Consider the following 27,386-nt stretch of genomic DNA (forward strand, 5'->3'; position numbering starts at 1 on the left):
GTCTATTCCAACATGAATAAAGTTATGTTATATCCAGTGTCAGAACATAAAATGCTTCCCATTGCAAGGCTTTATGAATGGTTTTAATCTCATTACTAAATAATTCAACCCCAGATAGAGAGACATTCAGAGAATGGATCTAGTGAAAAGTCTTTGTAGTCTTCTGCAGCATTACATCTATTAGATTCTCTTACTTGAAACTGTGATTGCAGTTCTATGGAGTAAGGAGCAGATGCTCCCAGCAAAATCTTGCTCAACTTTAAGAACATGCTAATGTACACTGATTTATAGCCAGATCAAAATGTGCTACGTGAGATCACCTGACAATTATCTCACAGTATGAAATAAATATAGCAGAGTTTAAAGGATACTATTTTCTGTCCATAAGGAAAGTTTATAAATCAGTCATCTCAAATGAAAATGGGAGGGAGAAAGTTAAAAAAAAATCTATAACTACGTATATATATATATTTAAATGAATATATGCCAGAAAAGTTTGAGAAACAGAGAACCTATCATAAAACTCTCTTCATTTGTAGCATTTTCCAGGTTTCTCCAGCCATTGCAATTACTGGGGAGAAAACCATGGTTAATATATACTTCTGTAGTGTACACAGCACTGTCTTCTTGGCATTTTTTGGATTATGGCATTAGGCACGCATTAGCACCACTTCCTACATCTTTTGCAGAGCGTTTCTTTCCTCAAGACATGTTAGTGAAAACAGGCTTGTTTTAGTGGGAGCTGGTGCTGGAACCAAGAAGACCACCCTTATCACTTTGCTAATGGCAGTCAGTATTCACCAGGCACACATCCATTTTCAGAATTTGCTCATTAAGACCCCTTCATGCCTGAATTCAGAGACTAAAAGCTGGTGCAAACTTATTAGAAGCTCTCCATAAACTGCTGCAACAAGTGAATGCTACTTGAGGGCTCATATAGATGTACACTGCTAAAAATAAAGAACAGAGTAAAATGAAGAGTAGAAGAGATATGAATTTGGTTCATTCAGAAGCAAAGTGTTGAACATATCTCTTAAATGAACCTACTTAATGCAGCTAAGTAATGCAGACGCCTAGAAAGTTTATTAGCAGACACCCCTATCACTGCCTTGATTCTTTCTGCAAGTTCACGATGCCATCCACCCTTTGCCAAGCCAGAAGTTGCTGTATAAAACAGCATCTAAATTAAACACTGTCTAAGAAATGTCACTAATAGCTTTTAAATATAAAATGTATGGGAAACATCTGAGTTGATTCTTACGTTGAGAAGTACGGAGAGAAAGAGACTGGGGTAGGAATCAAAAAGAGGTTTAAACAACATTGTATTTCTTCAGGGATTCCAGCTGCATTCACTCTAAGAAAATTTACAGCACTTGGAAGCCCTTCCAGTATCCAATATTGCTGTCAGAAATAATCTGAAGAAGATTTAATGAGGCTGCTGTGGCAATCAAGGTCTACTGAAAGCAATTCTTTCTGGTTGTGGAGACCAAGATAAAAATCCAGTTTAGGAATATATCCAAACTTTCATATGGTAAACACAAAATTTATCAATATTTCAAGACAGAGGGAGATAACTGCTGCTAACTTTCATGTGTGTTTTTAGAACAATTAAGCATAAAATCTCAAATGCATAGTTTTGAGGATATATTGGTTCAGATTTCCCAACCTTCATGAGTATCTCTGTCAAGAAGTTGGAAAATTTTATCAAGCTCGCATTTTCTGATGATGTTTTGTATTTTCTGGTCCCAGAAGAATCAGGCTTGGCATTTTTCAGGTGTAAGTGAAATCATAGTGATGGTTGTTGTCACAGAAAGTAGAAGCAGGGGACCACATACTTCAGAAATAAAATCAATCCTGATTTGTTTTGAAAATTTGAGCAAGAGGTCTACTTCTTTGCCTGAATGGGTTATTCAGTTTCAACTACATTTTTTGCAAGATTCTGCAAAAACTTTAGTATCCTCCAAAGAGCCTGTTTGTTTAACCAGTTCCCCAAAACCAAATGTTTTTTAACTCCCTCAGCTTTTTGTTTGATATAGGAGAAAAGAAGCGTGACTCAATAATTATATACTAGGCAAATGAAAATAGGGTTTTAACGTAGCTGTTTTTAAACTACCAAATCAAAGCAAGCAGTCAGCAAAATACAGCCCACAGAAAATGAAAGAATTTTCTCATTTGCCGATTAATAGGAAGGCTGAATGGTGAGAGCTTTTTCGGGTTATCTAGCAATATTTGCACCTATTTAAAGCGTAAGGAAAGGCAGGTGAAGAGGCAGGTGAAGCATGTCTGGGACAGAGGTTATAAAAATTACAGCTGTATTAAAGTCCTTCATCCAATTAAGCACATAAACTGGTGCTGCAGATTTCATCTGAAAAAGTTAGCTCACTTAATATGAAAAGACCAAAAGGAATTTCTCTGTAAAGCAGATCTCCCCCTGCCCTCCCTGCCCCTGTCCCCCCAAACAAAATGACACCTCTGCAAAATTGAGCAGCCTTGTCCACATTTCTTGAGCTGATGTTTCAGCTCAGAAGGAATGAGATTGCTCTCTCACTTCTGACACTACCCTAGCAGGATTCTGAAAAGATCCCGATTAAATCAATCCAAGCAGATACAAAGTGCAAACAAAACACGGCACCCTGTCTTAGTTCCATAAAGAAGTGCACGCCAGGATCCACCCTCCCAAACATCTGTCCTAAATAGTTCTGTCATGAACAGCTTAATATCACCCATTGCCCAAAACCAATGAAAAATCCTTCAAAAACTTGTTCTGTTTGACCTCCTTGAATAATCTCTTGTACTACCTGCTGCCTCCTGCAAAATTATTTGGCCTGTCTTGCATTGGTCACTTAGCGTTTTCTCCTTATGGTATTTTTGATAAAGATTTCCTCCCTCAGTCTTGGAAATGAATTAATAAAGCCGTGACTGAGTTCCCCTCCTAATCTATTAAATTCTTCCTTCCTTTTAGAGACTTATATACAGGCAGTAACTCTGTCTGGAGTTTACCCCTTACACATACTCTCCAAGAGATTTTTCCCTTCCAGTTATTCAATGCACTATTCAAATATTATATTTCCAGCATCACTTTTAATTCGGATTGACAATAACAATCTTTCCTGAGTTCTTTGACCTTTCCCTCCAGGAACTTATCTCAGTTATCCCCAAGGCAATACAAGGGACAGGCCATTACAGAGCGGGGACAAAGTGCTTTGTTAGAGTTCAGCGCCTGAATCAGCAGTATGCCGGCTTAACGAGCTGACACAAATTATTGTGCCTTTCTGGAAATAAGTGGCCTTCTTGTCTCAGGAGACCAATGTGAAGTGACATATTGAGGCAGTACTGGCATTTCCATCATCACTGTTCCCAGGGCTTGAGCCTAAGGACAAGGGTACCACTCAACTAAACAATGTGCAGCAGCAGTACATAAAATGTGCATGCAAAAATTTGCCAAGTCATAGTAATAGGAAATCACTTAGACTCTTTTTGAGCCATGGGTTACAGTAACTGAGGGAAGCTGTAAACTGAAATTGTGTTTGTTACATCAATTTTTACATGAGGGTCTGTGTCTTCTCCTTGCACAGGCCTGGAATAATGAATAAAGTAATTGAAACAAACAAAGAAGGAAATTTGGCCATTTTCCTCATTTCCATCCCTGCTTGCCTTCCTGTCATGTCAGGTACCTTGGTACATATCTTAGTCCAGGTAGAGCAATGGTAACAGAGAAAGGGGTGAAAATCCAGTCTTTGGTCATTTCAAGCCAGTGTCAGTGTCTAACACTTCCTGACCTACAAGATGCTGACCATCTGGTACTTCATCCTGTGGGTGTCCCAGGGAACACAAACTGTTGTAGTATCAGGCCTAATCCATAATTCACTTCAATGTGAGGACAATAGCAGATATCAACGAGCTGCAGATATTCAGGTTACCTTGAGGGACAAATGGGCAAGAATCAGCCTCCCTCTGACAAAATCTCTATTTAAAGAAATGAAACTTTGCATACAAGTACGAAAACCTCAGTTTAATCTACTTTGGGTTTATGCCAGTGTGTCTCTGCTAGTAGGACAGAACACAGGAGAAATGAAAGGAAGGAATGGAAGGAAAATGTGGCTTTTTTAACATCACCTTCAAATTCCTTTTAAGGTTATTTTTCCAGTACCCCATTCTTCCCACCTTACTTCCCAAAGAGAAACGCGAAACACCAGAACACAGAGGTTTTTCCAGACAGCTTGCTGTGCCCAGACAGAAGGTATTTGGCATCATAGTGTAACAAAAAAGGCCACCCCAACAGAAAAAAATCCCTATAGTCACCAATATCAGTCAGATAAGGCGACTGAATAGCAGAGCACTCTTGCTGCAAAGGAGCAGACATTAGTGCTAGCTTTAAGTAATGTCTCTGTGCCTTCCCAACGCATAGTCCCCCACTGTGCCACACTCAGACCCCGGGAGTGTCTTCAGTATCTTGCCTTCCTCACTTTTGGTTTTTTGGTGAGACATGAGCAAGGAGGCTGCTGATCCACTGAGCAATGGACAACTGAACAATTTTTATTCATCTTCTCCCTCTTTAGCCATTTCAGCCTTTTCAGCTCTCAATAGGTGCTGCCAGCAGACAAGAAGGCAATTTAAAAAGCTTCAGTCTGTCTTGGATAAACACAGGAAAATAATGCTACATTTTAGTAGTCCAGTCAGAATTCAACTCCCAGCAAAAATGTATTTTACTGCAGTCTACTGCAGTTCTCTCTGACACTGAAAACCCTACTGGAAATGGCCCCTGTCCTCCTGCTGCACTCCAACCCTCCGAGGACCCAGTGCTGACAGGTACCTCTGCATGATTTTTGTTGTGTACCAAGTGCAGAATTAGTCTTTGGTATTTGCTAAATCACAATCATTCTGTTCTATTCCGCTTGGTCCCTGCTGCCTCCAAGGTGGAGGTTCCCCAGCACTTCACTCAAAGTGTGAGACAGTAATTCTTCATTTAAAATTATGTTTGTCTCCATCTGTTGAGCATGGTTTTCACTGTACTGTGAGCCTACATAATACTTGGCAGAGCAGGGAAATAGAACTGTTTATTCTGTCTGACACACAACAAGAAATTCAAAGTGTGCTAAGCAGAATGCCTGTTGAAACATGGGAATCTGTACTTGATTTCAGTTCAGACTTTCCTCATACCTGTGACCCTACAAAGCTGTGATTCAGTTGTGTTCCACTAAACAAAGAAAGGGTTTATTGACATTGAACAACTGAGCATTCAGTATCTGCAGATCACCTGGTTTTAAATAACCCAGCTGGGCCATCAGGACCAACCTCCCTCTGTTAGCTTGGCACTCTACCCAGACACCCTGCACTGGGCTCAGCAGGCAGAACTCAGCTCAGCTCAGCTCAGGGCTAACCCAGCTCTGCTGCTCTTTCTGGACCAGCATAGGCAGTTCTGCTTGGCATTTCAGGAGCTGCATCAATGCACCCCATGTGGTTCATGCACAGAGTTTGCTGTAGAATGGAATTAATCAGGCATAACTGAAGCTATGTGGTTATACTGGTTCATGATTAGCATCACAGGAGAAAGTGAGGAGACCTAAAGTTTCATAATGCTGGTCAGAAAATGTTTCCATTAAATGCTTCTTGGAAATTCACTGACTTTCAGAGGTTCTTTGGGGGTCTGTTGTTTTGTTCCTGTTTTTTTGGGGTAGGTTTTTTTTTTGTGTGTGTGTGTGTATGTGAGGAAGGCTACACTTCAATTTTTTTTAAATTTGCATCTTGAAAGCATTTCAAAGTAATTTTTTTAAACTTTTGAAAACGAAGAATCTTTTTCTACTTTTTACATTTTTGAAAATTAATTCTCTTTTGTTTACAGTGATTCCTTTAAACTGAAGCAGTTAAAACTTAAATAAACTATTTTGCTTCAGCTGATACTTTGCTTTAGATTTTTTCTTATTCAGAAACTTCAAACAAGTCTCAGTTTGATACAGGAATATGTGATACAGTAATATCTGCAATCTCTGGCTTTCTCATCCTATCCTATTCAAACCAGTTCTGCTTGTCAGGAAAGAAACCCGATGCAGAGTTTGCTGAATCACTGTGCTATGCAGAAGGCTCCAGAAGGATCAGACGGAGGGTGAACTGCAGCAAGAGTAAAAGAGGCTCTGAGGCAATCACTGGTTCAAGGGAAACTTGTTCAGCCTTAAAATGTCATGAGGATTGAAAAGTAGGTAGGTGAAAAACTGCAGGGAAGGAAAGGAGTGAATATATATTGGGGAGGGGGTGGTGGGTGCTGACACTGGGGAAGAACACATGAAAGAATGTTCAGGCTGAAACTCCATGTCATTGCCCAAGGTAAGAGCAATTCCAGCCTGGGCACTCTTTCAGAAAGAGGACAGTGCTTGACATGCTGCAGGATTATGTCTTCATTTAGCTTATTTCCTAGTCAATGATATTCAAAGAGAACATCTTACAAGAAAGAGTTCATAAATCCAAATACTATGGTTAGAAACTTCCTTCAACCTTTAGTAAATTTAGCGCTGGATAAGAAGTTGCCAAATTGATAGCCCTGAGAAATGAAGCCCTGCATTTATCAAAGAGGAAGATATGCCAGAGATGGTGTAATTGCAGACCTTCTGCATTTCTTTGGAAATCCTGATGGAGGATATTTAAAGCTAAAGAAGGAATTCAAGGCCTCTATATCTGCAGCATCTGTCAACAAATGATCTCTTGGAGATCCCACTCTGCTAGCAGCCGAACAGAATTATCATCACTAGAACATTGACAGAGTGTAGTGAAGCTAGTGGGCAGGTGGCCCTGCTCTGGATCCAAACCACAGAGTTGCTGCCTTCAATCCAGTAATAGATTTTTAAGTCAAACTGCAGAATCTGAGATGTGCTTCTGCAAACTGCAGATCATCAGTGCGTTAAATGAATGGAAATCCTTCCTCTACCTTGCCCTGTTTTCTGAGCCCTCAGGGGAATTATTGGTGACATCCAGCACTGGAGAGATTACACCTCTCCTGTAGTTTCAGGTGGAAGCAGCGCATACACTGAGATCAGCAAAGCTCTTGCCAGCCAGCCAAGGGTCACTGAGGGACACAGGCAGAAAAGGTGTGTGCCCTCTCTGCTCTTGAGAGGTACACAACAGTTTCTTGGATGAACAATTAAGTTGCTACCCACAACTGATACCAGCCTTTTGGAGAGTTTTATTCTGTTTTTCCCTCCTCAGTGTTTCTCAAATTGGTAGTGGTTTTATTATAAAATATTTACTAAATTCAAGTTCCCAATCATCTAGATACCATTTCTCTTTCATTTACATTTAGGAATACATAACTTTCAACTTGCTTGCTCCCAATTGTAACCTGACCAATGGCAAAAGTTGCAGGAGTTGGTGCCTGATTTTTACTGGGCCCCATGCAACTCTCTCCCTGCAATGCCTTCTAGATTGTTCCTATTCTGAGAAGCCTGCCCTGGAAACACATCCTAAAACCAGGCTCTTACATCCAATGAAATTCTGCATTAATCTTGCTGTGCCTTGTTTCCCCAAATAAACAGAGGAGCACTATCTCACTTCTACAGATAGGATTTTTATGAGAATAAATACCCCATTTTTTAAAAAACTATTTTGATTCTATAGAGAATGCTAAATGAACCTAGACTAAACCAAACCAATGCATACATACATTTTATTCCCTCTCTTCCCTTCTCACTTTCTTACAACACTTTATTCTTTACTTATGGTGGCAACATTGATATAAAAATCCATCACAGTGTGCTACTGGGGTCCAAGTACCTGTAAGAAGTAGGAGTTTGAGTAGTAAATATCTTGCTAATGCAGCTTAAGGAAATCACTCTCTCCCCTACAAACAGGTAATGACAGGCACTGACTGTGATGCAGACAGCAAAGTTTGTGGGGAGTAGCTGCAAACAAAACAGCTTTTAGATTTCAATTCCTTCATCAGTTGTATATAACTTATATTTTATGTTTTCCAGGAGTACCTTAAAAGAAAACATGCAACAGATGAAAATAAAGTTTTGAGTTACGTGAAATTTGACTTCCAGAGCTCTTCTATGATCACAGATCTATGAAGGCAAAGAACCTCACACCAATGTTTCAGTGGCAAGTGGCCATCTTGAACTTGAAACAAGGTTTAATGAAAACTCAAGCTCTCCTCCCTTGAAGGCTTTCAGATTCTGCTTCTGAGATTCATAAATTTCATATGCAAGCTATCACTGGGTTCAAATTTCTCCCCCTTATTGCTTCACCTGGTAGGACAAAAGGGGATCTTACAGCTGAACCACTAGTAGAACCGCTAAGGTCACTGATGACCAGCCAAAGTTATTTGCTGCACCCTTTATTTCTCATCCCTACTATAAACCTTTTATGTGTGTGCGCCACCACAGCTTCAAATCACACAGTATGAAGTGGACATAGCTCTTCGATAATTATATTTGGGAAGAATTTCCCTTTCTTAGCCAAATACTGTCATTAAGAATTTTTTCCAGATCATCCTGCAGTTCTGTGAGGCTTTTATCTTTTAAGTGAGCGTCTTTTTCTACAATAAGCTAAGTTCCTCCTTTGGAGCACAGAACCTGCCCTTCCTATTGGAACAAAGCAATGCAATATTGTGAAATGATTCTGTCATTGAATCACTGCATATTCAGAGGGGAATTAAACCAAGAATGATAAGATGCTAAACCAAGAAAAATAAATCAAAAAGAATTCACACTAGTATGGATTTTCAACACAGTATTTGAAAAAGATCTTACTGCTTAATCCCAGTTAAGGATACCACTATATTGCCAGACTATCTCTTTTTTTGCTTTTGGACTTTCTATTCTTTATGTGATTTGGTTAGATTCTTTTCTGTTAAGCCATGCTGGCTACGGTCAGTGCTTCTATAAGAGATCCTGTCAGGGAGTGAGGAAGCCAAAATTCAACAAGGTACAAATGATGACATCATATCTGATCACAGCGTGTTTTCTCTGTTTCTTATTTCTGAAACAATGACACCCAAGAACACTATCCATTTAAACACTCCACTGAAGTTTATGCTGTTGAAGACCCTATGATGTACCTCAAGATTTGAAGACTTGCAATTTTCTGCATAGAGCGGTTATAATCATCTAGGCTATGAAATCTAAGCAGCAACTTTGCAGGATGTTTTAATTGTGGTTTTTACCTAAATTTGTGTAATTCTGCTATACTCCTGTATAAACTGGCTGTACTCTCTAACTGCTGTGTTTTGGTGAATACAGAAGCAATCTCTTGGGCTGCTGTAGGAGAAGAACTGTATTTATAATATTTAGCTAACTTATTTGCCTTTCAAACCATGACTCTCAAGTGCTCACTATCTTTGGTGCATTTTTCCCTTCATATTACTGCAATGATTAGGGAGCTATTATTATGCAGATATATAAATGAGGACCCGAGGTACAGAAAATAATGGCTCATCTGCAGTCGCACAGACAGAGAGAACTTGAATCAATGTATTTTATTTCCTAGAAAAATACCTCAACAATTCTTCACTGATTCAGTAACAGACCACTAAGGATTTAATAGCAAAGCTTATTGGTAAAGCACTTGCATTCTGTTTTCAGCTGTAGGGAACTTGGAGGTCTCTGCTGCATTGACTTGTGTGAACAACCCAGCACGTCACATGTTCTGAAGAATTTTTATCTCTTCCCCAAATTGTTCAGGTTGCCCAGTGTTTTAAAATCTGACTGTAATGCCTGGTTACTCTTGGGCTTGGGCAGAAACAAGCAATAGCACTGTAAGCTCTTTCTGAGAAGCTCAGACTCAGAATGGACAGACAAATTTAGTTTACTGTATTGCTTGCTCTGGACTTGTCCGAATTTCAGAGAGGAGCAAGCAGCAAGAACATTCCTACTAGAATGCCCTAACTCAGACCACTTATTGTAAGAAGCCAAGAGAGCAAGAGAGCATGTAGTATGAACTCTTTTCCAGCCTCTGGATTGGAGCATGAGGGTGACACTTTCCAACAAGGCTGAGCAGCCACAACTAGTCTCAGGACCCAGCTGAGCCCAAGCTGTGCAGTGGAGTGAGCAGACCAGATTTATTAGGCCAGAAGCATTGTGCTTTCCCTGAGCCATGCTGCCTTTAAGTCCCTTGTCTTGAACACGCCACTGTCTCCATCACAATGAAACAGAAGTGAAATTAATGCATTCATCCTAAACGGATTTACATAATTTGTTTTAGACATAGTATGCCATCTCCAGATGAAGGGAATAATGTAGAGAATACATCATCTCTTCTTCTTCACTGACAAAAGAGCCAAACTAGAAATACAAAAGGAAGAGCACACAGAGCAAACTGGAGCATACAAGCAAAAGAGACTTATCTAATAGTCTCTTCATTATTCTGAAAGCAAGGATCTAGTGCAGGCTTCTGGCACAAGCTGGATACCTGCTGAGAGTGGGCACATTGAATTATTCATGCTTTTGGTTATAAATAATGCACTGCCTGCATATATCTAATTTAAATAGACCCATAAAGCCCAGTGGATTAGTGACTGCATGCTCCCTAAAAGTAACAGATCATCTAGCCAAAGTCTCTTGGCTATTACCTGCTCTCAGCAAGGCTCTTCTGGAGGATAACATTTTAAAGAATTTTTTCTGATGTTTTTGTTGATGCAGGGATAATATTCTATATGTAAGAGCTTAAGAAACTCAAACAGGAGGGCTGCACTGTACCAGGACACCATCTGTTTGGTAGTGCTCTTGCATAACTTTGCTGTATGGTCATCTCGTAACGACGGTACTGCTCTCTCTAACAAGGAGACTTCGCATCTCATACCGCGGACAGAGTAAAAGAGCTGGTAGCCCTAACAAGAAGGGACAATTGTACCTTGTGACAGTTGTTCTTGGGCATCATTTAAGCAACAAAAAGAAAGAATACACTCAAACTTTATCTACCACGTTGCTGAGGAATGCAGTGTGAGGTGCAGTGCCAGCTGCACCTTGAGCTTTGAGCGGTGGGAGCCTGAGGCAAGATCCTGACCCTTTGCTCCTGAGTACATCCAAGTGTCCATCACCTTGGAGCTACTCAGCTGGTGATGACTCAGCTGGAAGACCTCAGACTGTGAGGGTACAAAAGCCCAGGCTTTCTCTTGTTCATGGTCCCTCTATGGAGGCACCAGCTCCAGCCGTTATTCCATTGCTGCACCATGGTAAAATTACTTCAAGAAATCCAGACTGAGACCCTGCTATGAAAAACTCAGGGTCAAGCCCTGAGGAAACTTTGTCTGACTGTGAGGGCATGGGGTGTGCAGGGAATAAGCCCAGGGTCCTGTTGGGTCCCTGGAGCTGCCTGCTGTGAAGGTACCAGCAGTGAAAGTGTCTGGTGATGGGAGCATGACTGCCAGAGTGCTCCTGAATGGTCACACGGGGAAGTTTCTGAACAGTGCTTCATAAAAACAGACTGTAGCCCTCATTACTCTGTACTTGAATTTTTTCCATCAGTACCCACCTCCTGAATCTTCACTGTGACTGGCAGGTGTAATGGGACTGTACTGGCCTAAGAACCCTCCTGCTCTCAAGATAAGTCTCAAGGTAGGCTAGAATCAAGGAAAATTTGGGTGATTTTAGTTTTGTGGTATCCTGCTCCAGCTGACTCCTCTTGAGGGAGGGAGGTTGGACTAGGCAGTCCCATGAGATTTGTTCCAATCTCGACTATTCTGTGATTCCGTGAAAAGAGAGAATGGCTAATAAATACCTGAGGTGAGTAAAGGTGTCCTTTGCCCATCTAACACTGAATTTGTGATTTAGAAGTTTAAAGGAACACCTCAGCTTTCAATTCAAATCAAAACCAGAAAACAAAAAATTCTTTGTAAATTAACCTATAAAATTAAAGCTAAGTCAAATAGCCAGGCTGCTTATTTCCCATTTTCCACAACACTGTAGCGAATGTCTCTTGTGTGTTCTAGAGGCTGCTGCTGGGGACAGAGAGAATCCTCTCTGGTCAGAAAGACCACATTTATATTTGTGTCTAAAAGGATAGGACCCACCAACTCTCCTCCATCATTATCAGCTGAACAGGATTCCTGCCTTGGCAACTTGACTTGTAGTCATGATTTCAGCTGTGCTGCAGGCCATACAGCCTTCACCTCAAGAGGCCTGGAGACCCAACAGGAAGTTCAGCATTCCTCTTTAAAAGAGCTTGTCATTTGCCAAGGAGCAGCAAAGCCCATTCCTGTCCTTGCAGCAAATTAGAGACATGTGACAGTCAGTGAGCATGCAACCACTCTGTCCATCAGCACTGAGTCCTGCACATCCACAGCCATCGCTCTTGGAGACACAGGGGCTTCAAGAGCATCAGGGATCAACTATACCCTGAAGAAAAAGGATGAGGTAAATCTATCAGCAGAGATAGATTTATTGTTGAATCACTATTACCTATGTCTGCTGCTTTTCTTTAGAGTCCCAGGGATTCTCAGCTGCTCTTCATCTGACTGGTCACACAGCACACCATGGCTTGGTGTTTAGGAGATGGACAGGGGAAAAATCCTTTCTGAGCCCCCATAAAGGCTAAGATCAGAATTATGCTGCATAATTCTACTACATTCCTGTTCTCAAAAAAGAATCCCAAAAAACCCCAAATAGTACACTCTAAAAGTAAAGCCATCTATCTTAATGGAAGGAAAAAAATATCAGTGCAGGCTTTAAGAAATAAACCATCCTGCAGTAAGTTCAGAAACTGCCCTCTTCAAACAAAGTAATCAAAGCCTCATAATGAGATGTAAAAAAACTCACCTCCACAACAAATACTGATGGTGGAAAGGAATACTGAAAATCAAGGATGAATTGAACTATTACTGTCACGCTAGTCCTTCCTACTTTTAAACTACTTTTGAACTTACACACCAGATGAGGTATTGTAGGATAGCACAATGTACCACAGCCAAGCACCAAAGGAAATTACGCAAACAGAAAATGAGGTGGCAAATGAATAATTTGGCAGTACAGTCTTACTTCTGTTCTGGGAAGGGTTTGAAGGGGAAAAAAAATCCCACAAATTATTGTTTGCATCATAGTTGGACATTTGTTTGATAGCTGTTACCTATGATGCTTCAAAACTGATCCAGTGAAAAACTAAAGAAAATCTCTTATCATATCACATAGTTGTTATCTCACTTGTCAGGTAGTTATTTTTCTCTTGATAGCTTTAGAGTAGAGTTCTTCTCATCTTCCCCATCTACATTCTCACAGACAAAATTTAAACCATTCAGAATTTTAGAAGAAGTTGCAGTTTACTGCTTGGTGCTTCTCAGCAATCCCAACACAGTTTGAAGGCTTTGATTTACTACTAACCTTCATTTCCTGTTTTCTGACTCCCATTTGCTAATAGGAACTTCAACATTTGCCCCTGTCCACTCAACCCACTGTATTTAAAATAAAAAAGTAATTTTATAGAATTTAGAAGTAAACTGCACTTGGTAGATTCACTCCAGACATAACAATCAACAAGATCTCAAAAGATTTATGCTGATTATGCAAAATCTTCACATCTGGCTTGCCAGATGTGTGCTTTTTTTGGCATGCAAGCAAAGAGGCATCACCATCCATCCCAGCATAATAATTACAGCATGATTTCTTTCTTCAGGAAACAAATGTGAGTACTGACTATGGATATTCGAGTTTATCTGAGTGTTAGACTGGAGCACCAACCAGTTCACTCACTCTTGTTGACGTCACATGCATGTTTTAGCCCACCTGTTCTGGAACACACTGCTTTCTTCTCTTGATGAAGTCATGCACACCCCTGCTCAATCTGACCGAGAACTGGGAGGTATCAGGAAAGAAAACCATGGGGAGTTTGGACAATATTTCCCAGAAGAGATATTCCACATGCACTTCCTATGTCTAACATCCAGTACACAGGAGAGCAGGTGGCACGCTGAGAAAAAGAGTTGACAGAAAACTTGAGTGGGAAGGAAAAGAAAATCTTGCCTGAGGTGAGATCATCACACCACCCTGCTGAAAACATTGTATTGTCTCTGAAGCATTCCTCTCTGTATCCTGAGGGCAGCCAGTTCACAGATGACTCCCTTTTGGGAAATCTACTTTATAAAGATGAAAGTCTCCTCTAGGGCTAGTATGTGGAAAACTTGGAAGAAAAGGTTTTCTAATGGGCTCCTTCCACAGTCCTCCTGACTTTAATATTTTTGGTATAAATGGACACACAGATTCCCAGATGAACAATTCCTCTGGAGCCAATTTATATAGATTAGTAAAATTTCATCATCTCAATACCATAAAGCTGGCTTTACTTTAGCTTATTTACTCAAAACCAAACCAAAACAAAAAACTAAACAAACCAAAAGCAATTGAACAAACAAAACACAAACTCAGAGAATTTGAAATTTTTAGATTTTCTTAGTGGAAATCTCATCACTTGTTAGCACCCAGAACCTACGTTCTCATTTTCTCCTGAGGATTTGAGCCCACTGTGGTGAACTCACCCAGCTTTCAGGGTGTGAAATGTTTCTCTCATATAATGCTCCTCTCTTACTTTCAGTTTTCCTGAATTGTCTGAGCTCTTGCAAACCAGAGATTACCAACTTCATCAACAAGTCGCTTGTGGATGACCATTAGATAACAGAAATCACTGTCTCCAGAAGAAGCTACAGGTGTCTAACCTGCTATTCCTACCTCCCTCCACCCAGAGCAAAAACTCAGCACAACACAAACAATCCTTCAAAAGAAATCTTACTAAAAGAAGATACTGATCTTTTCCTCCCTTTCCTTTAGCCTCCAGTTTTCTCCCCTTATTAGAAATGGAGTTAGTTTACCCTATTCCTCACCCAGACTGCAAACATTAATAATACAGAATAAGATTTGCACTTGCCTGAAGCAATTTTATTTTCCACTAGCTGCCCACTAAATAGCAGTTAGAAGCTATTCCAGCAAATGGAGTGCTCCATGGCCTAGGGGGATGACATGCCACATTCTCCTTCACAGTCATTGCTTTAGTTCCCCTGCAGATTATCTAAATTATCCACAATACAGCCTTCTTCATTATAGCTATAGGAATGAAGCAGGACTATATGAAATTTTAACATTTTTACAATGCATCACTAACCCCATCATCAGCTCAATGTATTCATTAATATTTGGAATATTCACAAGCAGAAGCTGGATAAATTTGCTGGTCCATTATAACACTGTTTTTGAGAAGGAAACAAATTAACACAGAATTGAGGATATTTTTGCTGTATGACATCTCTTCAGCAAAGCATTAAACACAAAACCCACTCTCAAATGTTTTTAACTGTGACAACTTATCTCTTCCTAGTGTTAAAACAAAAGTCAACGTTTTGTGATTAAAATGTGTCTTTTCCTTCAAGACGTCTGTTTGATATAGCTGCAGTGTGAAGCCAGTACAAATTTATCTGAGGCATGAAACTCCAAAAGTCTATTTTTTTCAATTTGTAACAATACCTAGGTACACATCTGAAAAAAACCTGCACAAGCGGAATTGACTCCATCTGAATTGCAGGGGGACCAAGCTGCAATACTTTGAACAAAGACCATGAGTGAACTTTGAAACTAATGAGTTAGAAAAAGCTGAATGAATGCAAAGAACATACTTTTCAGAACTGTGTTTCCTATTATGCAAATGCAAAAATTCTTTACCTTATGTGAATCACAGGACAAAGGATGAAAATCAAATGAGAAACAGAAAGCAATTTGCACTAGTTGTAATTAGTGGGCAACCACAAAGATATGACTTCCTTAGATCTGTGCATCAGATATGGATAAACCAGCACAGGGTCTGCAGAGGGAAGTCTTGTATTTCATCAAATTAATAAAGTATTGGAAGAAATCATGAACAGAACAACAGCTATATGACCAAAAGGTTTGAATTGTTTTGTTGGGGTTTTTTCTATAATCTCTCTTACCATAGGCTTTTAAAACAACTGAGCAGCAGTGAAATAGGTGGGAAACGTTTAGGAATGAGGAAGAAAGTGGCTAAAAGATGGAAGGTGGAGGAGGTATGATATGGATAATTGGTCAGTATTGCAGTGGAGGAAAGTAATCAGTGGAAATTCTTGAGTTTGTACTATTCATTTCATTGCATCTTAACCTTGAAATAAGTATTAGTGGTAAGGAACCATGCCAGTGATAGAAAGAGCATTCAAAGGAGTGAGGATGAGAAAAGACTATGAAACCTGAAAGACATCACAAAACCATTCACCTGGCAGGTGAAACCCAGTAGAAATAAGCATAAAGCAAGGAAAATTACTCCTAGTCTTATACATGGCCATTAGCAGAGAAAGAATTGGTGGTCCCAGCAGCTGGTTCCACAAAGTAACAAACAAGGACTCAATAGCAGTGAAAAATAATAAGGAAATGTTTGGAATTAACAAAAGAAGGATTAACAGAGCAGGTCGCTATGCCACTATTTAAATCAACAATTCATCTTACTGAACATAAATATATAAGCATGGTGTGTGTAGGGCTGAAACCCTTGGCTTGAAAATCATCTGTTAATGACCAAAAACCTTCAGAACGGGGAGCAGCGATTTAAAAAAGGTCAAAACAGTAAAAAAAATGAGTGGCTTCCCTATGAAGTAGGCAATTAGTAGGCAAAATATTTCAGGCAGTGGCAGGGATTCAGGCAGAATATAACAGGTGTGCAAAATCATAGAAGACATGGAAAGGCTGGACAGGGATAGATGGTCCTTTCAAGGAAGTCCAGTAAATCAAACTACAGGGAACCATGTTCAAAGTGCCAAGGAAGGCACAGGGTAGCATAAACCTGTAATATCTTACTGGAGAAAGTTGTGAATACAAAAATGTTTATATGGGTTCAAGGAAAAAAGGGACAAATGTTTAGGGGATAGGTACATTTGGCACTACCAGACAGAAAAACTACACCAGAACTGGCAAATCCCCTGTACTGAATAAAGCAGGAGGTTTAGAGAGCATGCACACGCGTGTGTTAAACCTTGTACATGCTTGCCCCATTTTAACTCTTCCTCAGGTATTTGTATATGGCCACAGTTGATTTCTGTGGTCTTAGTGATTAGCTGCTTCACTTCAGAAAACTGCTTTTGAACACCCTGACCCCAATTGAAACCCTTCCTCACCCTCTGTCCTGTAATATTTCCCTTAGGGGAAGCTCAACCCCCATTTCCTACCCCATGTACTTCAAACTTCAATATCTCTGCTTTCAATCTAGACTTGTGGTGAAACAAACAAACAGGTTTCCATACTTCCCTTAAAAATGCATCAGCTGCACTTTAACTCCCCCTGCCAAGACAAAGCAAAACTCTTTTACTATTTTTATTTTTATATTACATATATATACTTTCAACAGGGCCATTTTTCTTCTTTCTGCCTCACTAAAGTATCATGAGCTCTGCTCTTCATCATTTAAATTCCATTGAGGTGGGCAGTTAAATTAGTATAAAATTATTGAAAAGAAGAAGGGAGTTTAGCTCATGCTATACATGAATTACTTCATCCACCACAGTGAATTTATAATGCTACCTGCAGTTTAATAGTGATGAGGAGAACAACTACACAGTTTATAAAGAGGGAATGAGAGGAAGCAGAACAGTTGCCTAAGCTGAAATTTAGATGCAAACACTACAAATAAATTTTCCCTTGCTCTTGGGAAAACAGTGTTATATTCTTCTGTTCAGAACATTGACACTGTCAGGGTAGCTCAGTCAAGTCTGTTGGATGACATTTTCTTTATAATATTAATAAAAGAAAAAGTTATATATAAATAATCTTACCCAAATTTCATCTAGAAATAACTTTTTTTTAAGGGAAAAAAAAAAGCTTTCCTTCTTGCTTAAACAATGAAAAAAGTGCAAGAGGAGGAGAGAAAAGTAAAAAGACTTCTAGGGACAAAAAGAATAATGTAACCTTTGAAAATTTGCTAAAGCTTAAGATTTGTCTGCTCAGACACTGCTTCCTACCTCCATGTAATTAGATTTTAATTTTCTTTTTACATCCTTTTCCTCTACAGATTCTGAGAAGTAATTATTTCAATATCAATTGATTTGAAGGAACAGTCCCAAGTCTGAATTAAGCAGCTTATGGAAGTTTGTCTTGTTCCTGGTTAAACATTCCTGCTATGCAGCTGGGTAAGCTGCTTGCAGTAATAAAATCCAGATGAAATAATGGAATTGTGCTTGTGAGCCCAGGCTTGGTCTGGCTAGGGGAAACTTCTCAAATGTCTCTTGTCAACGTCAGGGATTTGGAGAAAGCCTTCCCAAACAATCAAGCAGAGACAGAAGCAAGGTATAAGCTCGATTTCTTCCCTCCAGTGTGCCTTTCATCAGAACAATATCAATTTACATGTTTATAAGCAGTATGTAACATGAACAGTTCTTCTGCCTATATTGTAATAGATGGTTAACTTCACAAACATGAGGTCTTCACCTTCCACATACAAATACCAGTCTAAACAGACCTTCAAATTGGCAGCTTTTGCTGTCTACTATAAGTTCAGGAAACTTGGGAAACCAGAAATAAAAATACTTAACAATTTAAATTAAAAAAAAAAAAAGAAAATCCACACCAAAGAAACCCACAGGACAAAATGGTGAATATTTTTGAAGTGTTTGTTACAAACTTACCTTTTGCTTTGACTTTTCTTCTATTTTATCTTTTTACTTACAGCCAGGAAAGTAGAGTAGGGAAAAAAACCCACACGTGTGTGTCAATTTTGATAACATTTGTTATTAAAGTAAGTATAAGTAGGGGCTGGTCAAGAGCAAAAAAAAATAAACCCAAACACAGAAAAAAAATGCCTACCACACTTGTGAATTATGCTCTCCTTTTGTGATTCCTGCAAGTCAGTTTGCACAAGCAGCAGGTTGCTATCAGCCTCTCTTTCCCACCAAGTGGAAATGGCTGCTCAGATTAGAGAATGCACAGCACATGGGGCACCCACCACTTCTCTGAGCAACCTGCTCCAGTGTCTCACCATCCCCCCAGTAAAGAGTTTCTTCTTGGCTGAAAGATGGAGAGGGACTTTTTACAAGGGCATTTAGTGATAGGGCATTAAATATACATAATGTGCACTCATGGAGACAGGATATTTTATTATTGAGGAGGGGAATAAAACCTTTGCTCCATGGAGAGCAAAATTAGAAAACAGCATTGCACCAACAAAACCCAGAAGCATTTTTTCTATGGCCTTTTTCATTTTTTTCTTCTAGTGGACACTCCACTAAGATGCTTACCAGACTTCAGCAAGAATCTTTATTCTCTGGATATTCCATGCCCTTGAATAAAAACAGCTAATGAGATTCCAATGGTATCTCACAAACTCAGCTCTTCTAATCAGGCTTTTTGGGATTCAGATATTCTCACTTTTGCTCTTTCCTCAAAATTAGCCCTCTGCAGTCTGACAATTCATGTCCACTTAACAGTGTAATTCTTCCAGAGCCTTTTCAGAAGAAAATGCACAATCCTCAAAATTCTAGACTTGGTGGCTTCGCTTCTCACCGGTTAAAAATGATGTAACTGCTAAAGAAAGACTTGGAGAATACCCTCAGTGGGGCTTCTAAAATAATCAAGCTTCACATATGAACACCACACACAATATAATCAGTTGTGGAAAGACACAGTCAAATGGAGGCATCTTTCAAATATTTGTCCCTTTCAGTCAGTCTGTTCATTCCTTCAGGTCCTCCCTTCAGGCCCTCCTGTGCAAGCCTCCCCATTCCTCATAAACGCCTGTTGTTAAAGTTACTGTTATGTAAAGTTTCAGCCCACTTAGTTGCCTTTTCTCCTACCCCTAGCACAAGCCAGCTGATGCCTTTGTTTGGTTGCAGCCCACCTAAAATCCTCACTATTCCACAAAGGCTGCAGCTAACTTGCTAGCCAAGGACAGGGAAGCAGACTCTGTCTTTCTAGCTAGCACCACAGCATCCACCAAGGAGAAATGTCCAGACAGAATCCAGGATACAGTGTCATTTATAAATCAAATCAGCATTCACAAATGGAGTTTGCAGGCTGATAATATGGCCATCCAGTGTTTCAGCCTAATTTCTTAACCAGCCATCTGAGACGTACAAACTGACCATTAAACAATTCCAAAAATAGGAGAGGATAAATCCCATATCTGTCACATTAAAGCACTGTGCAAATAAAGTAATTTATGGCACACAAGAGGCTATTTCCCTGATCTTTTGAAAGCCTCACCTATTCCTCACCAAATGGACAGTTCTAAGCACAGACACTGATTATTTAAACACTGTTCCTACTGTTGCCTGTACTTGATTTTCCTCAGGGAAGGGTCTGGGAAGGTGCCAAACTAACTGCCAGGAAAGCCACAATCACATTACAAAAGGACTTTCAGACAGATTCCTCCTGAGCCAAATTTCTCTTCAATTTCAGCTGTACTTTCACCTTCCTCTGGAATTGTGGACTTCTGCCACTGACTTGGAAAAATCTTCTGCTCAAAAGACCTTGAATAATCAGGTCATCACAACTGCTCACTGAGGACTTTATGTATTTTTAAATTACCATGTATTTGGGTTAGATAGCAACAGCTAGATGAAAAATCCCATAATCCCCAAATGGTTTGGCTTGGGAGGGACCTTTAAAAGGTCATCCAACTCTGCAAAAGGCAGGAACACCTTAGGTAAAGTTACATCCATTCATCAAAATTGGTGCTTGAGATCACCACACTACAATATTCCCAGTCTCCCGTGGGTGAGCTCTGAGCCTGACATGCCTGCAGTTTCTGCACAGGATTCAGCAGTTCTCCATGTCAGTGGGGTGGGGTGGTACACACAGTGTTTGTAGCCACATCATGCTAGCATGCAAAAGTTACACCCTGGGTGTTTGAGGTAAAGATATGCTTGAAGTTACAAACTTTTTCTAGAACAGCAAGAGTCAAGATTAGATATCCTAAACTATACAAGAACTGGAAACTATCTTAGGCATTAACCATGAAGTGTCCCATTTCTGTGTCTTGCTCCTAGCTTGAACCGAAACTTTTCTAGTTCAATGCAAGTTAAGAACAGGGGTCGCACTGATGACTCCTCTGCACAAGCTGTCATTGACCCTGCTTTGGGTGTTCACTGAGAGCAGGACAAGGACAGGCCTTAACAGCACAGGTGATGAAATATGATGATGGTGATGGTAAACATAAAATTAAGAACTTGACCCTGAATGCCATGTCCTCTGGCATCAGCCAAGCAGCAAGGCTTTTAAACACCAGCACAGGAATTTTGTGCTGTTATCTGTCAACTTCTCAAGATCCCCACATATTTTTGCCTCTGCACTCTGGATTTTTGTTGATTCCCCATAAACTGGGTGTCCTGTAAATACTAGGCTCCAACTGGCTTTCATGCTCTGGATCTGGAGGCCCTGGAAGGTTCTTGCAACACTCTTAGACTTTGCACGTCAGATCTGTGCGAGGAGTTGCAGCACCTACAGTTTGTGTGCAACAGGATCTCAGCAGCCGGACGGGAATCAAGGTGTACTTCCACACTGCAGACATCAGTCAAAATGTTTTACCTGAAACATTTTATATCCAATAAAGATTTCGACAAAGTGCTGCTGAAGATTTGTCAGTCAGTTGTATTATTCCTGAACTCCCCTTCCAGGCTGTTAAAATAAAAAGCAAACAAACAACAGTCTGCCTACCTCTTGATTCTCATGCTGCCACGTAAATCATAAAAATGCTTAAGTGCTGCATCTTCTGAGCAGTGCTCTATGACACAAAATGTCCCATTCTGTGGATAAAGTAGTTCAGATACAGAATAAATAACTTATTTACCCAAAGTGGTGCCATTTCTTCAGAAAATCAAGAAAAAAAAAATCATACACAGCTGAGCTATTCTGCTATCAGAGATGAAAAAAATCTTGGGGTAGAAAATTTGTCTGTATCTTTAAAAATAAAATGGACTAACAGGGATAGAATAAACTGGTAGTTGTGTTTCAGAACCTGCAGTAATGTCTAATGAACATAAAAATATCATTAAGGAGTAAAAGTGCCTTTAACTGAAATATTTCTAGATTTATCCATCCAAATTTGAAAACAGCAGTGATGGATTAATGCTTTTAGTGTGCACTTATCAACTGTAGGTTTCAACTTACAGATGGTGGCATCCAGAATGAGGAATCTGCCCTACAGCCTTCTGAGATGATGTACCAGAAGGAAATGTAACCAGAAAGATGAAACTTGACTTACTGTACTTAGGTATGTTAACAAATTCCTTTCAGACCTAAAATGCTTGGTTAAAACACTGAAATTGTATCTTAGAGCTCCCTCTGGTAACCCTGAAGACTTATCAAAGGAACGTGCTATTAATTAGTTAGTACTGCATTACCTGAAATAAACTTACACTTATAATATATACAAATAAAGGTAGACTTAAAAAATATACTATCTGATGACTTGAAGTTGCCTTGTGAAATATATTGAGACTTTTTATTGTTTTTCCAAGATACGAGTGTAGTTGATTGCCAAAATCAACAATAAAATCTAAGAAATGAATAAAAATAAATTTTTTATACTTCACAAATTCCAAACTTCTAAATTTTTCATCAGTGGCAAATATTTTAGTGTCTTGCAACCATTTTAAGAAGTTCCCATTCCCTTCTTCACCCGTGTTACTTCATGTACGACAATTAATTAACATTTGTAAAAGTGAGTGGGAGGACCCTCTGTGGAGAAGGCAAAAAGTGGCTTTGGGGAGGAGGAGAGGAGATGATGAATGTGCAGGGTTTATGCAGTAGTTAACTGAACAGAAATTTTCTCTGTTGGGGCAGTATCTTGCTAAGAGACTGTCTTCTATTTGTTTTCACTTTCTTACCAAAATTTTCACCCCCTTACTTGTAGTGGATTCCAATCTTACCCTTATGAGGCTGGTTTTTATAAGAAGAATAACTACATGTATATGTGTGTGTCTCTTCTGGTTTCACATCTCCATCACTGACTCACCAAGACAAATAATTTTTAAAAAGCGCTTCTAAATTAAAGAGACCGTGAGTCAGAATGTACCAACATAAACATATTTTTTTCCTTAACTTTCTTATTTTTTGATGCTGAGAAATAAAAATTCTGTAAGTTTTCAGGAAGGTAAATACTGGCACATAGCCTATGTTACATGTCCACATCACAGTGCAGACCCATTTCTCCCAGAAACATTCCCAGGTGAATTTAGAGTTAATTGAACAGGATAAGACAACTGAGAAAACACTCAGCTTCTTGGTCAAACTAATGAATCCAGGACCGTGAGCTCAAATTTATGCAAATTTTCAAGATGAACTTAATGCTGAGAAACATCAATTCAGCTGAACACGTAAGCAAATGAACTGTTTGAATCATGTGAATGTTCCCACTGGGATCAATAAGCTGGCCTGTGTTATTGCCACAGAGCATACTAGAATAAATGCCCCGCTGAAAAATGAAAGGCGATGCCGCAAGAAGCCCCATATAACTAATGAAATTCAGAATTAAGGTACAGAAATGAAAAATAAGAAAGAGGAAAAAAAGAAAACAATAAATCTTCAATATTTTACAGACATTCAAAGAGTGTTTGTGAATGATGGAAGGAGAGGAACACATGAAGATTTTTGTCAGGTCGGGGCAGACATGGTTGTTCTTTTCTGTTTTGGAGACAAACTCAGAACAGGCTTCTACCAAAATCAACACCCAGTTCTCAGCTGCCCTGACTAATTTCCAGCTGTAATTGAGGATCAGGGCCATCAGTTTGAGCAAAATATCTTGACAATCCTTTTTAAAATGTCCAATTCTCAATTTGGGTTTTCTTTCATATCCTGAAGTACTTCTAAGTAAAATTGCTTTTATTATAATTTTCAGAGCATCCGTCTCTCTGGGAACAGAGATTTTTTTTCTTTTGATCTCTACATGTATCGCTAAAGAAGGTATTTTTATTCCTGGCACTTTCTTGGAGAAGGTTTAAAAACTTTGTCTCTTTCCATAGTTACACTGCGCTTGTCCTCTGGTGATCCCAGCAGCTACACATGTTTTTGGTGGGATAAGTGCTGCCACACCACCGGCTTTTCCACGAGAAGCACCGCTGCAGGTTTGGCTCCTGACCACAGCGGGCGGTGGAACAAATGTGGGAACTGACAATGCCATCTTATGGTGGACAGACAAACTGCAAATGCAGTCTGTGAAAGAGACACAGAAATGGCTGTAGCCCTGGCCAAGTAAAAGTATGTGGAATGCTTAAGGACGCAGCTCGAAGTGTGGAGATGAATAATTGTTAATCACTCGCCTTCTTTAAGGGCTTAAACCCAGCAGGATTAATTTAAATGCCAAAGCTGAAGACTTGGCTTGTGGTGGCAAGTGACTATAGGAAAGGAAAGAGAAAAGAGGGAGAGAAATGCTCTCACATCCTCTTCTCATTGACTTTAAGTTTCTCTTCTCACCTGTTATGGTCCCTTAGTACAAAAACAGCACTCACTCAACACGGATGATGTGCCCAAAGCATTTCTTTGCACAACAATAGCAGCACTTTGCCCTGGAAGTTGGGGTACCCAGAAGTTAGGACCATGTCTGTTAGATGCCCAGAGGTCCAGAAGATGACAGAGAGTGGGGCACAAAGGCCAACAAACACAATGATGTGCATCCCTACGGAGAGGAACTGTAAGTGTGCCCTGCGAGTTTCTATGGGAACCACCCAGGTTTTTATCACTGGACTTTTTATCATTGGTCATTACATTGAAGCTCTGACTCTAGTAACTGCTTCTTGGAAGAGGAGGAATACTGAGGCAAAAAAAAAAAAAAAAAAAAAAAAAAAAAAAGATATAATTACTGGTCAAAATTAATAGAAAAATCTTGTGCTTCAAACAGCAAGATGCGGAGCACAGTTGAGGTTCTCTGCTCAGTGTGAAGGCAGCTCAGGGACATGAGTGTGGAGAAGAGAAGATGGGGTTAACCCTGGTGCAGATGAGGTTTCTGTGCCATGCCATCTTCATCACTTCTGTGCTTGGGGATGAGAACCTGGAATCCAGCAAGTCCAGATTAATTGTGACAGCTGCCAACAGGGAACCAGCCTTACACGTGATGGGCTGTGCTTTCACTGTTGGGGTATCCCTGGTGTTCCTTCTGCTCCTTTATGTCTGATTTAGTTTTTTCTTTAAAATGGAGTAAAAGTTCCTACAGTAAAACAGCATCATTAACATTTCAGACAAAGCTTATCTTATGACAGCAAAAGTATTGTGAATTTAACCTGTCCTCAGTGAATAATTGTTCAGTGAATACTCTAAAGCCTTCAGCTGGGAAAGTGTGTGAATATACATTTTGGAACCATTTATGTAATTTCTACCTTTTTTATTCTTTTGCTTTTACTTTTGCTTTTTACTTTTCTGTTGAGAAATTTAGCTCAGGCCAGTGCCCTGAAAGGGAAAGAAAAGTTTCCTGGGAGGAACTGCACACATGCTGAATATTTATATAGAATGACAGTGACATTTGACTTGAGGTTTTCTTAGACAAAAACAGTTCCATTCAGCTGTGACCCATATCTCTGTGTCCTGACAAGCTGAAGGAAACATAAAACATTGGACCAAAACTGAATGAGGCTTGAATTCTTCATTTTGTTCCCAAAAAAATGACTGACTTAAGTTTGATGCATCTTAGTGGATTAACATGTTTTAGAGTGAATTTTAAAATTTTATAAATGTTATTCTTGCTTCTATTTTTCCATAGCACAGTTTGTCAAGTGCTGTTCAAACACATCCATAAATGTAATTCTTTTTTTCCCAAGAACCTTATTTTTCAAGGAGCATGACAATAAACTAACAAACAGACTGAGGGTAAGAAGGGTGTGATATAGAGGAAAAGTAGCTGACATGATTGCTCTCTTTTTGGTAAGGCTATATGTAATAATAGTGCCTTCCTCTAGTAAAATTTGTCCTACTTTTCTAAAATATTCTAGCATACCTCTAAATCCTGCCAGAGTCACAGTCCATTAGGATCCGGCTGGATTGTTTGTGTGATTAGGAGAGCACTGCCAGGAAGCTGGGGTAAATATGGAAAATAATAATGATGTCTTGACACATCAGGATCTGCAGCATCAAAACTTAATGGGTCCCTCTTGAGGTTGCACCTGAAATAACCTCTTCAGAGTCAAATGGAAAGCCATGGTTCTGGACACATGAAAAAGCCCACTCTGATCTGTAAGCCTGGGAATATTAAGTGTTGGTTAGTTCCACTGTAAAACCCTTTGGTTTTCTCTGAGAGTTCATAGCCCAGTTCCTTCCTGTAACTATTTAAATATCACATTATGACAATACTGATGCTGAGTACTGAGGCACTCAAGAAGCCACAGGTGTCAAAATTAAAGTAGCATGTTCAACTTTCACTCACCACTTCATGCATAACTATTGCTTTCAAGTTATAGCACACTAAATATTTTATTAAAGTACTCGGAGCAGAAACATTTAAATTCAATAATTTTCCTAGAACAGTAAACATGAAAGCCGCAATTTATTTGTATAAGATAAAATTACGTAAATCATTTTATGATAAATCTGCATTAAATATCTGAGAAAGAATGTCTTTCAGCATCCTGCTCACAGAAGAGTTTCTGTTTTTCACATCAAAGAGTTATTAGCTTAAAAATCCAAATCAAAACCTCAGCCCTAGCTCAGGAATTTGAATCCAGACTTGCCTTGCTCCTGATTAATACATACTACCCACTATGCTGCACAGCTGTACTGCATTTTTCTTGCTCTCCTTTGGTGATGAATCTGAGCAGTCTGTGTGTTAGCTGCAAAGTCACAAGGGTCACATAAATATCTGCAAGATAGGCAGACAATGATGCTTCTGGAATTTTTGAAAAACAAGGGGAAATAACAGAAAATAAAACAACCCATCTGGAATCTAAATCAAGGGTTGTTTACCTTCTAGCACACACAAACAAACCTTCCAAGGAGAACATTCTATCATTCCTGCTCTTTGTGTAATACCTCTGGGCCCTTTTATAACATGTAACTATCAGATGCCAAAAATCCCAACTCACACAGATTATTATTGCAATGCTTGGAAAGTTATTCCAATGAATCAGGCACACACAAAATAAAAATAAAAAAAAAAAAAGAAGAGAGCTATCTCTGTTCATTCAAAGGCTGTCCCACAGTTGCTTAAGGTTATTATAGTCTGATTCACTTGGCATCTCTAGGTTTTTCACAGCTAGCAGAGACCTTGGATGCTCTGAGACTGCTGTATGCCAATCAAAACAAATTCTTAATAAACAAAGAAATCTTGCCTTTAAAATCCAGAGAGAATCATGCTGGCGAGGAGCAGCTATGCAATATTTTCCTTTCTGTCAAAGCAGCAGTAACCTTCTTAAAAGAATGCAGGAAAAGTCAAAAAATATCCTTTTCTCGTGCTCCAAAATGGATTTTTTCCCCTATTGTCTTCACAGGATGAGCTGTTGGAGAATACCA

Source organism: Fringilla coelebs, assembly GCF_963513975.1.
Source record: "Fringilla coelebs genome assembly, chromosome: 6".
In the NCBI taxonomy this organism is placed as follows: domain Eukaryota; kingdom Metazoa; phylum Chordata; class Aves; order Passeriformes; family Fringillidae; genus Fringilla; species Fringilla coelebs.